Source organism: Acomys russatus, chromosome 14, assembly GCF_903995435.1.
Source record: "Acomys russatus chromosome 14, mAcoRus1.1, whole genome shotgun sequence".
NCBI lineage: Eukaryota > Metazoa > Chordata > Mammalia > Rodentia > Muridae > Acomys > Acomys russatus.
In genome coordinates this window covers 56,525,921-56,536,468 of record NC_067150.1, presented here as the reverse complement: position 1 = coordinate 56,536,468, position 10,548 = coordinate 56,525,921, and positions in this window count along the sequence as shown.

The window sequence follows — 10,548 nt, the reverse complement described above, 5'->3', positions numbered from 1 at the left end:
CTGAGCCTCACCTAGTTTCAAGCTCCAGGCCAGTGGGAGACCGTGCCTCAAAGACAAGGCGGGTAGCATCTAAGGAGCAGTGCCTGAAATGGTCCTCTGGCCTCCATATGTCCTTACATACATGTACATAAGCCTGCACACATATGTACACCCACATGGAAATGCCCACACATGAAGTTTCAAGTAATGGATGGAAATTTTCCCTAATGTTCCACAGAAGCTTTTCTCCAGTGCAGAGGAAATAGACCATAGCAACAGCCATCAAATAATTTCTGATAGAAGAAACAACAACAACAAAAAGGCTTTTATTTGCGCAAAGTAACCAGAACTAGGCTACAGAACAAAAATATAATAAATAAATCCCTCAATACTTTCAAAACCAGCATATCAAATTTCATTTTCTTTTCCTTCTTTCTTTCTTTTTTTCTTTCTTTCTTTCTTCCTTTCTTTCTTTTTGAAACAGGATTTCCCTGTGTAGCCTTGGCTGTCCTGGAACTCACTGTGTAGACAAGGTTGGCCTCAGAGATCTTCTTGCCTCTGCCTCCCACGTGCTGGGATTAAAGCTGTTCACCACCTCCACCTGGTTCATTAGAACATTTTTTATTCTAATAATTTAACCTAGTAATTTACAAATCAAGAACCACAGTCTTTCAGGATGGCTCAGTGGGCAATGACATTTGCAAGCAAGCTTAGGGATCTGAATTTGATACCCAAGATCCGTGGTGGAAAGAACCAGCCCCCACAAGCTGTCCTCTGATTTCCACAGTATGTCTGTTTCCCTACACACACATAATCTATGAATAAGTAAGTAAAGGTAGTAATTAAAAAATAAAAACATGGGCTGGAGAGATGGCTCAGAGGTTAAGAGCACGGCCACCTCTTCCAAAGATCTTGAGTTCAATTCCCAGCAACCGCATGGTGGCTGACAACCATCTATAATGAGATCTGGTGCCCTCTTCTGGCTTGCAGGTGTGCATGCAAGCAAAACACGGTATACTTAAATAAATAAATCTTTAAAAAATAAAAATATGATGGTGCTAGAGAGATGGCTCAGCAGTCAAGCATGCAGGAGATCCCAGTTTGGTCCCATCACCCATGTCAGGCAGCTTCCAACACCTGTAAATCCAGCTCTAGGATGATTCAACACCTCTGGCTTCTGAAGGCACCTACACTCCCATGCACATAGCCACATACACATCATTAAAAAATAAAATAATCGCTGGACATGGTGGCCCATGCCTTTAATCCCAGCACTCAGGAGGCAGAGGTAGGTGGATTGCTGTGAGTTCAAGGCCAGCCTGGCCTGGTCTACAAGGTGAGTCTAGGACAGCCAAGGCTACACACAGAAACCCTATCTCTGAAAACCAATAAATAAATAAAATAAATAAATGTAAAACAATCATTTTTAAGGTCAGGAACTAGGCTGCAAGGGTAGCCCACACCTACATTCTCAGTACTTGGGCGGAAGCAGGAGGATTAGGAGTTCAGGGTCAGCCTGGGCTACATGAGACCCAATTTCTTTTTGTTGTTGTTCTTATTGTTGTTTTTTGAGATAGGGTTTCTGTGTGTAGCCTTGGCTCTCCTAGACTCATTTTGTAGACCAGGCTGGCCTTGAGCTCACAGTGATCTGCCAACCTCTGCCTCCCGAGTGCTGGGACACTAAAGGCATGTGCCACCATGCCTGGCCTAGACCCAGTTTCAAAAACAAAAATCATTGGGCGTGGTAGCACATGTCTTTAATCTTGGCACCTGGGTGGCAGAGGCGGGTGGATCTCTATTGAGTTTGAGGCCATCCTGGTCTACGTAGTGAGCTCCAAGCCAGCCAGAGGTACATAGTGAGACCATATCTGTAAACAAACAAACAGCTCAGTGTGATGCACACTTGTAATCCCAGCACTTGTAGGCAGAGGCAGGAAAAGCACACGTTCCAGTCCAGCTAGGGCTATGTTTGGTGACAAAGTAAGGTCAGGAGGCACAGTTTATAAACTTGTGTAACCGTGAATCTTAGTGTCCGGGAAGGGCTTCCCAGTGGTTGCTCCACTAGCACAGTGTGGACTTTGCCCTAGAAAACACAAAACATACAACTCTAGTTAAATTTTCTCATCAGTGTGAACAAGGGTTATGTGGCTCTGGCATCAGACCAGGGAAGGTTTCCTCACATGGCTAAGCAAATTTGGTAGTTTCTTTCTTTCTTTGTTTTGTTTTGTTTTGTTTTTTGAGACAGGGTTTCTCTGTGTAGCCTTGGCTGTCCTAGACTCACTTTGTAGACCAGGCTGGCCTCGAACTCACAGCAATCCACCTGCCTCTGCCTCCCCGAGTGCCGGGATTAAAGGTGTGCACCACCACACCGGGCTCAAATTTGGTAGTTTCAGTCTGTCCTCTAAGGTGTGCTCTGCGTGTCAGAATGCCTGGACGATCGGGGTCACCACTCAGGAAGCCTGACCTGAGACGCTGGCTTCATCCAAAGCTCTTTGGTAGTTACACCTCAGAGAGGAACAGGCGGACCCCCTTGTAAGTGCTGTTCACACGGGGGGGGGGGGGGGAGGGGAGCTTGTAACTGGCTATGACAGTGAAGGCCTTTAACCCTAGCACTAGGGGCCTTGTGATCTCTGCGAGCTCTAGTTCAGTCTGGTCTACATAGTGAGTTCTAAGCCAGCCAGAGCTACATCGTGAGGCGACCCTGTCATAAAAATAAAAGGACCAAGGGACTCAGAGCTCAGTAGTGAAGAACACTTCCTATTTCCGGTTTCTAGCGCCTACATGATTCACAGCTACCCCTGACTCCCATTCCAGGGCCCCTGACGCCCCTCTTCTGACCTCTGTGGACACCAGGCTCACATAGAGTGCACATACATACACACACAGGCAGAACACCTGTGTGTTATATGTTATATGTGTGTGTTACCTGTTATATATGTGTGTGTGTGTTATATGTTACCTGTGTGTTATATGTTATATGTGTGTGTTACCTGTTATATATGTGTGTGTGTGTGTTATATGTTACCTGTGTGTTATATGTTATATGTGTGTGTTACCTGTTATATATATGTGTGTGTGTGTGTGTTATATGTTACCTGTGTGTTATATGTGTGTGTTACCTGTTATATATGTGTGTGTGTGTTATATGTTACCTGTGTGTTACCTGTTATATATATATGTGTGTGTGTTATATGTTACCTGTGTGTTATATGTTATATGTGTGTGTTACCTGTTATATATGTGTGTGTGTGTGTTATATGTTACCTGTGTGTTATATGTTATATGTGTGTGTTACCTGTTATATATATGTGTGTGTGTGTGTTATATGTTACCTGTGTGTTATATGTTACATGTGTGTGTTACCTGTTATATGTGTGTGTGTTATATGTTACCTGTGTGTTATATGTTATATGTGTGTGTTACCTGTTATATGTGTGTGTGTTATATGTTACCTGTGTGTTATATGTTATATGTGTGTGTTACCTGTTATATATGTGTGTGTGTTATATGTTACCTGTGTGTTATATGTTATATGTGTGTGTTACCTGTTATATATATGTGTGTGTGTGTTATATGTTACCTGTGTGTTATATGTTACCTGTGTGTGTTACCTGTTATATATGTGTATGTTACCTGTGTGTTATATGTTACATGTGTGTGTTACCTGTTATGTGTGTGTGTGTTATATGTTACCTGTGTGTTATATGTTATATGTGTGTGTTACCTGTTATATATGTGTGTGTGTTATATGTTACCTGTGTGTTATATGTTATATGTGTGTGTTACCTGTTATATGTGTGTGTGTGTTATATGTTACCTGTGTGTTATATGTTACATGTGTGTGTTACCTGTTATATGTGTGTGTGTTATGTTACCTGTGTGTTATATGTTACATGTGTGTGTTACCTGTTATATGTGTGTGTGTTATGTTACCTGTGTGTTATATGTTACATGTGTGTGTTACCTGTTATATATGTGTGTGTGTGTGTGTTATATGTTACCTGTGTGTTATATGTTATATGTGTGTGTTACCTGTTATATATATGTGTGTGTGTGTGTTATATGTTACCTGTGTGTTATATGTTATATGTGTGTGTTACCTGTTATATATATGTGTGTGTGTGTGTGTTATATGTTACCTGTGTGTTATATGTTATATGTGTGTGTTACCTGTTATATATATATGTGTGTGTGTGTTATATGTTACCTGTGTGTTATATGTTATATGTGTGTGTTACCTGTTATATATATGTGTGTGTGTGTGTGTTATATGTTACCTGTGTGTTATATGTTATATGTGTGTGTTACCTGTTATATATATATATGTGTGTGTGTGTTATATGTACCTGTGTGTTATATGTTATATGTGTGTGTTACCTGTATATATATGTGTGTGTGTATGTTATATGTTACCTGTGTGTTATATGTTATATGTGTGTGTTACCTGTTATATATATGTGTGTGTGTGTGTTATATGTACCTGTGTGTTATATGTTATATGTGTGTGTTACCTGTTATATATATGCGTGTGTGTGTTATATGTTACCTGTGTGTTATATGTTATATGTGTGTGTTACCTGTTATATGTGTGTGTGTGTGGTTATATGTTACCTGTGTGTTATATGTTATATGGGTGTTACCTGTTATATATATGTGTGTGTGTGTGTTATATGTTACCTGTGTGTTATATGTTATATGTGTGTGTTACCTGTTATATATATGTGTGTGTGTGTGTGTTATATGTTACCTGTGTGTTATATGTTATATGTGTGTGTTACCTGTTATATATATGTGTGTGTGTGTGTGTTATATGTTACCTGTGTGTTATATGTTATATGTGTGTGTTACCTGTTATATATATATATGTGTGTGTGTGTTATATGTTACCTGTGTGTTATATGTTATATGTGTGTGTTACCTGTTATATATATGTGTGTGTGTATGTTATATGTTACCTGTGTGTTATATGTTATATGTGTGTGTTACCTGTTATATATATGTGTGTGTGTGTGTTATATGTTACCTGTGTGTTATATGTTATATGTGTGTGTTACCTGTTATATATATGCGTGTGTGTGTTATATGTTACCTGTGTGTTATATGTTATATGTGTGTGTTACCTGTTATATGTGTGTGTGTGTGTTATATGTTACCTGTGTGTTATATGTTATATGTGTGTGTTACCTGTTATATATATGTGTGTGTGTGTGTTATATGTTACCTGTGTGTTATATGTTATATGTGTGTGTTACCTGTTATATATGTGTGTGTGTGTGTTATATGTTACCTGTGTGTTATATGCTATACACATATAACACCAATGGGTGTCATGTTTAAAATAACATCAGTGTTGGGTGCTGAACGTACCCACCATTCTTCAGGAACTGTTTAGCTGTTTGACAAAGCTGTGTGTTCCATTCAGTCTCCTATACTCCCTGATTGGATACTCACAGGTCGGGGCAGGTCCCTGCTCCAGGACGGCTGAGTAGCTGTGAGATGGAGCAGAGCGTGGGGTCTGCACAGAGAGGAATGCGGTCCCGGAGGCATGTTATGACTTCTCTGTCACTCGGCACTGCACAGACAACCTCTGGTCCCACCAGGTCGTCCTCTCAAGTTTTTGATTCTGACCCACAGGGCCATTTGCAACTTCTCCTGTGGTAAAAATGGATTTTCTAGCAGATTATGGGCAGGAAATATCATTGGTCACATTTTATCAACTCCCTGAAGCAAAGTACTTCTACATTACACCTGCTTTCGCTCTTTTCTAACAGGTTAATGATGCTTAAAAAGAGAGTCAAGTGCAGTTTCCCAGCTGAAATCATTTTAAGGAGCTGCTGAGTCCTTAGCTTGAGTTATTTATCTTCCGTGAGCTACACAGCTGAAGGGACATGGCTTCGTTCATCTTCTTCCTGCAAAAAAAAAATGAGTTTTTTTCTTTTATCTCCCAGCATTGTGAATATTGTGAGTTGCTGTGAAAAATATTGTATAGATTAGAGTCAGCAAATCACTCAATCCTAACCTTGAGTTTTATCAGATTAGAAAATGGGTAATGGTGTGTCGCCAAGCTTGACCACGGAGCTCAAACTGCAGAGCCCACACAGTGGAAGGAGGGAGCAAGTGTTGCCCTGAAAAGTGTGCTCTGGCTTCCACATCACACTATTGTGTGACACACACACACACACACACACACACACACACACACACACACACACACAATCATATGGTGATTCAGAAAGAGACATAGAAGAGAGTCCAAATCTTCTGGTTTAAAAACTGTATTGCTGGGGCTGGAGAGATGGCTCAGAGGTTAAGAGCACTGGCTGCCCTTCCAGAGGTCCTGAATTCAATTCCCAGCAACCACATGGCGGCTCATGACCATCTGTAATGAGATCCGATGCCCTCTTCTGGCCTGCAGGCACACATGAAGACAGAATATTGTATAGATAATGAATAAATCTTTTTTTTAATAAATAAATCTTTAAAAAACAAACAAACTGGGGGCTGGAGAGATGGCTCAGCAGTAAAAGCACTATCTGCTCTTCCAGAGGTCCTAAATTCAATTCCTAGCAACCACATGGTAGCTCACAACCATTTATAATGTGATCTGATGCCCTCTTCTGGCCTGCAGGTGTACATGCAGGCATAAATCTTAAAAACAAAAACCAACTGTATTGCTTGGAGCAAGTGAGATGGCTCAGTGCAAAAGGCACTTGCACCTGAGTTCAGTCCCTGGGACCCACATTGCAGAAGGTGAGAACTGTCTCCCAAAAGATGTGCTCTGGGGCTGGAGAGATGGCTCAGCGGTTAAGAGTACTGACTACTCTTCCAAACGGCCCGGGTTCAATTCCCAGCAACCACATGGCAGCTCATAACTGTAACACTGAGATTGGACACCCTCACATAGACACACATGCAGGCAAAATGCCAATGTACATAAAATAAAACTAAGTTATTAAAGAAAAAAGGTGTGCTCTGACCTCCATACATCCCACTGCATAGAAATATTGTTTTTAAATTTTACCCTCTCTTTCACCAGGAATTCTAGTGCTGTCTCTTAGAGAGGTAATGCAGTCTTACAGTTACTGTTGTTGTGATGAAACACCATGACCAAAGAAAAGTTGGGGAGGAAAGGGTTTATTTGGTTTCTGCTTCCACATTGTAGTCCACCATTGACGGAAGCCAGGACAGGAACCTGCCCAGAGGCAGGAGGTGAGACAGAGGCCATGGAGGAGTGCTGCTTGCTGCCTTGCTCCTCAGGCTTGCTCAGCCTGCTTTATTTTTGGGTTTTTTGTTTTGTTTTGTTTTTTTGGATATTTCGATACAGGGTCTCTCTGGGTAGCCGTGGCTGTCCTGGGCTTGCTTTGTAGAACAGGCTGGCCCTGGACTCAGAGATCCACCTGCCTCTGCCTCCCAGATGCTGGGATTAAAGGCATGCACCCACCATGCCCGGCTCAGCCTGCTTTATTATAGAACCCAGGACCATCAGCCCAGGGCTGGCCCCACCCACAATGAGCTAGTCTCTCTCCCAATCAATCATTAAGAAAATGCCCTACAGGCTTGCCTACAGCACAATATTATGGAGGCATTTTCTTGGTTTCCCCCCCTCTCAGAAGACTTTAGCTTGTGTCAAGCTGATATAAAACTGTTCAGCACACATGCTCACTGTTATCTTTTAAATAAGGACATTTTTAGTATGTGTGTATGGGGAGTATGTGTTGTGTATCACACACACACACACACACACACACACAGAGAGAGAGAGAGAGAGAGAGAGAGAGAGAGAGAGAGAGGCCAGAAGTAAATATTGCGTGTCTTTATTACTCTCCATATTCTCTTGAGATGGCCTCTGTCATTGAGCCTGGTAGCTAGGCTCATGGCCTATGGATCCTTCTGTCTCTAGCCTCCCCCATCTCCCAGCACTGGGGTTACAGGCACAGAAGCCACACCAGGTTTTTATATTAAACTGGTTATACTGAGCCATCTCCACAGAGCAAAATTGCTATCTAAGCGAACCTCCAGGTTCAATTAGAGCTCTTATCACAAAGAGTAAGGCGGGAGAGTGTGGAAGACATCTAAAATCAGCCTTTGGCCTTCACAAACACAACAGTGTGCACGGATGTATTCATGTGTTGGAACTTGTGAATACATATCATGCATATCTTGCCACTTGTGAACATATATACACAAAGATAAGGATTTGTACCTGCAGGTGATGTGAGCCACCATCATACACAACTTCACAATTCTAAAAACTTGTACAGCAGTTGAGATGTAATATGAATAAATTAATAAATATATTTTTAAAAACTTGTACAGCCAGGCGCAGTGGCACCTGCCTGTAATCATCAAAGCAGTTGGGAGACTGAAGTGGAAATACTGCCACCGCTTGGAAGCCAGCCTGGGCTACATACTGGGTTCAGGCTAGCCTGGGCTATCAGTGAGACTATGTCTTGGGAAAACAAGTGAGGGCTACAGAGGTAGCTCAGCAGTTAAAGCCGGCTGGCCAGACTAGCCCTATCAAAAAGCTCTGGGTTCAAAGAAGCAGCCCTGCCTCAATGAATAAAGCAAAAAGCAACTGTGGAAACCTCCTGATTTCAACTTGGGGTCTCTACATGTGTGTCTACACCTACATAAATACGCATACATAGGCATAACACAACACACACACATACACACACACAGAGAAATGTGTAAAAAGGAAGTGTTTTCACATCTATATTTTAATTTAATCCTCACAACAGTCTGGGAGGTGTTGCAACTGGCAGCTCTTGGGTTTACTTGACTGGCCCAAGCTAACTGAACCATGACTCAAACCTGAGTCTCCCATATGAATTCCCCATTCCTTCCCTATTTCCTCCTTCAAACGATAGAGAGGTTCTAGGGTTTGCAGGATCTCCACCCCTTACCCAGAATTACATCACTTCAGGGATTAAAACTCCACTGTTTCAGGTTGGAGAGATGGCTCAGAGGTTAAGAGCACTGTCTGCTCTTCCAGAGATCCTGAGTTCGATTCCCAGCAACCTCATGGTGGCTCACAACCATCTATAATGAGATCTGGTGCCCTCTTCTGGATGCAAGTGCAAATGCAGATAGAGCACTCATACATAAAATAAATAAAATATTTAAAAAAAAAAAAACTTTACTGCTTCACTAAGACAGTGACCTACCATTTTTTATTCTCAAAAAAAAAAAAAAAAAAAAAAATTACCCCTGTAGGGTTCTGCTCAAACTACTGCACCAACCAAGGACAATACATGCAGTAAACGTCGAACGCTTACTCAGATCTAGCCAATGGACAGGACATTCTCCACAGTTGAGTGGAGAGTGGGGACTGACCCTGACATGAACTCTGGTGCCCCATATTTGACCACTTCCCTTTGGTGGGGAGCCCTGGTGGCACTCAGAGAAAGGATAAGCAGGCTACCATGATGAGACTTGATAGGCTGTGACCATATAATGGGGGAGGAGATCCCCTTCTGTCACAGACATAGGTGAGAGGAATAGGGTGAAAGCGGGAGGGAGGGAGGAACAGTGAGGATACAAGGGATGAGATAACAATTGAGATGTAATCTGAATATTCCTGTGGGAATAATTCAGTGATTAATTCCTGTTATTTCAGAAGACCGGAGTTCAGTTCCCAGTACCCAGTCAGTCAGCTTGCAGCTGCCTATTATAAGTTCAGCTCAAGGGGGTCAGACACCCTCTTCTGACCTCTGAAGACACCTATACACATTTGGAATACAGTTACACACACACACACACACACACACACACACACACCTGTAATCCTGCCACGGGGTGGGGGTGGGGGCTGCGAGCATATAGGCAAAGGACTGAAAGTCCAAGGTCAGCCAAGATTACATAGCAAGACCCTCTGTCGAAGAGAAGTGTGAAGTGTTGGCTTAAATACACCTAAGTCTCTGCCCCAACGTGTGTTGATAAAATATTCTGGAACAAGACTCATGAATGATTTTGAGACAGGGTTCCAGGTAGCACAAACTGGTCTCAAATTCCCTGTAAAGTGGGGCATGGCCTTGAACTCTACCTGGCTTCACCTCCCAAGTGCTGAAATTACAGGCAGTGGCTACTGTGTCTGGTTCACTTGGTGATGGGAATCCAACCAAGGGCTTTATGCATGCCAGGCAAGCACACTACCAACTGAGCTACATTCCCAGCTCAGGAATCTATTGTCTAAGTTTTGGGGGTTTTGGTTGTTTGTTTTGTTTTGTTGGCTTTTTGAGACAGGGTTTTTTGGTGTAGCCCTAGCTGTCCTGGAACTCGCTCTGTAGGCCATGCTGGCCTCAACTCACAGAGATCCACCTGCCTCTGCCTTCCAAGTACTGGGAATAGAGGCAGGCACTCCCCCGCCCCTTTTTAGTTTATTTTTTATTAAATATTTTTTAGTTTTTACATATACATTTACATTATTATACATATATGCAATAAACTACCTACAGCAAGAACAACCATGAAACAAGAATTATATGTTACCTTCTTAGTGTGTTTATTTTTATTATATATACATTAGTGTTTTGCCTGCGTGTGTGTTGATATGATGGTGTCAGATCC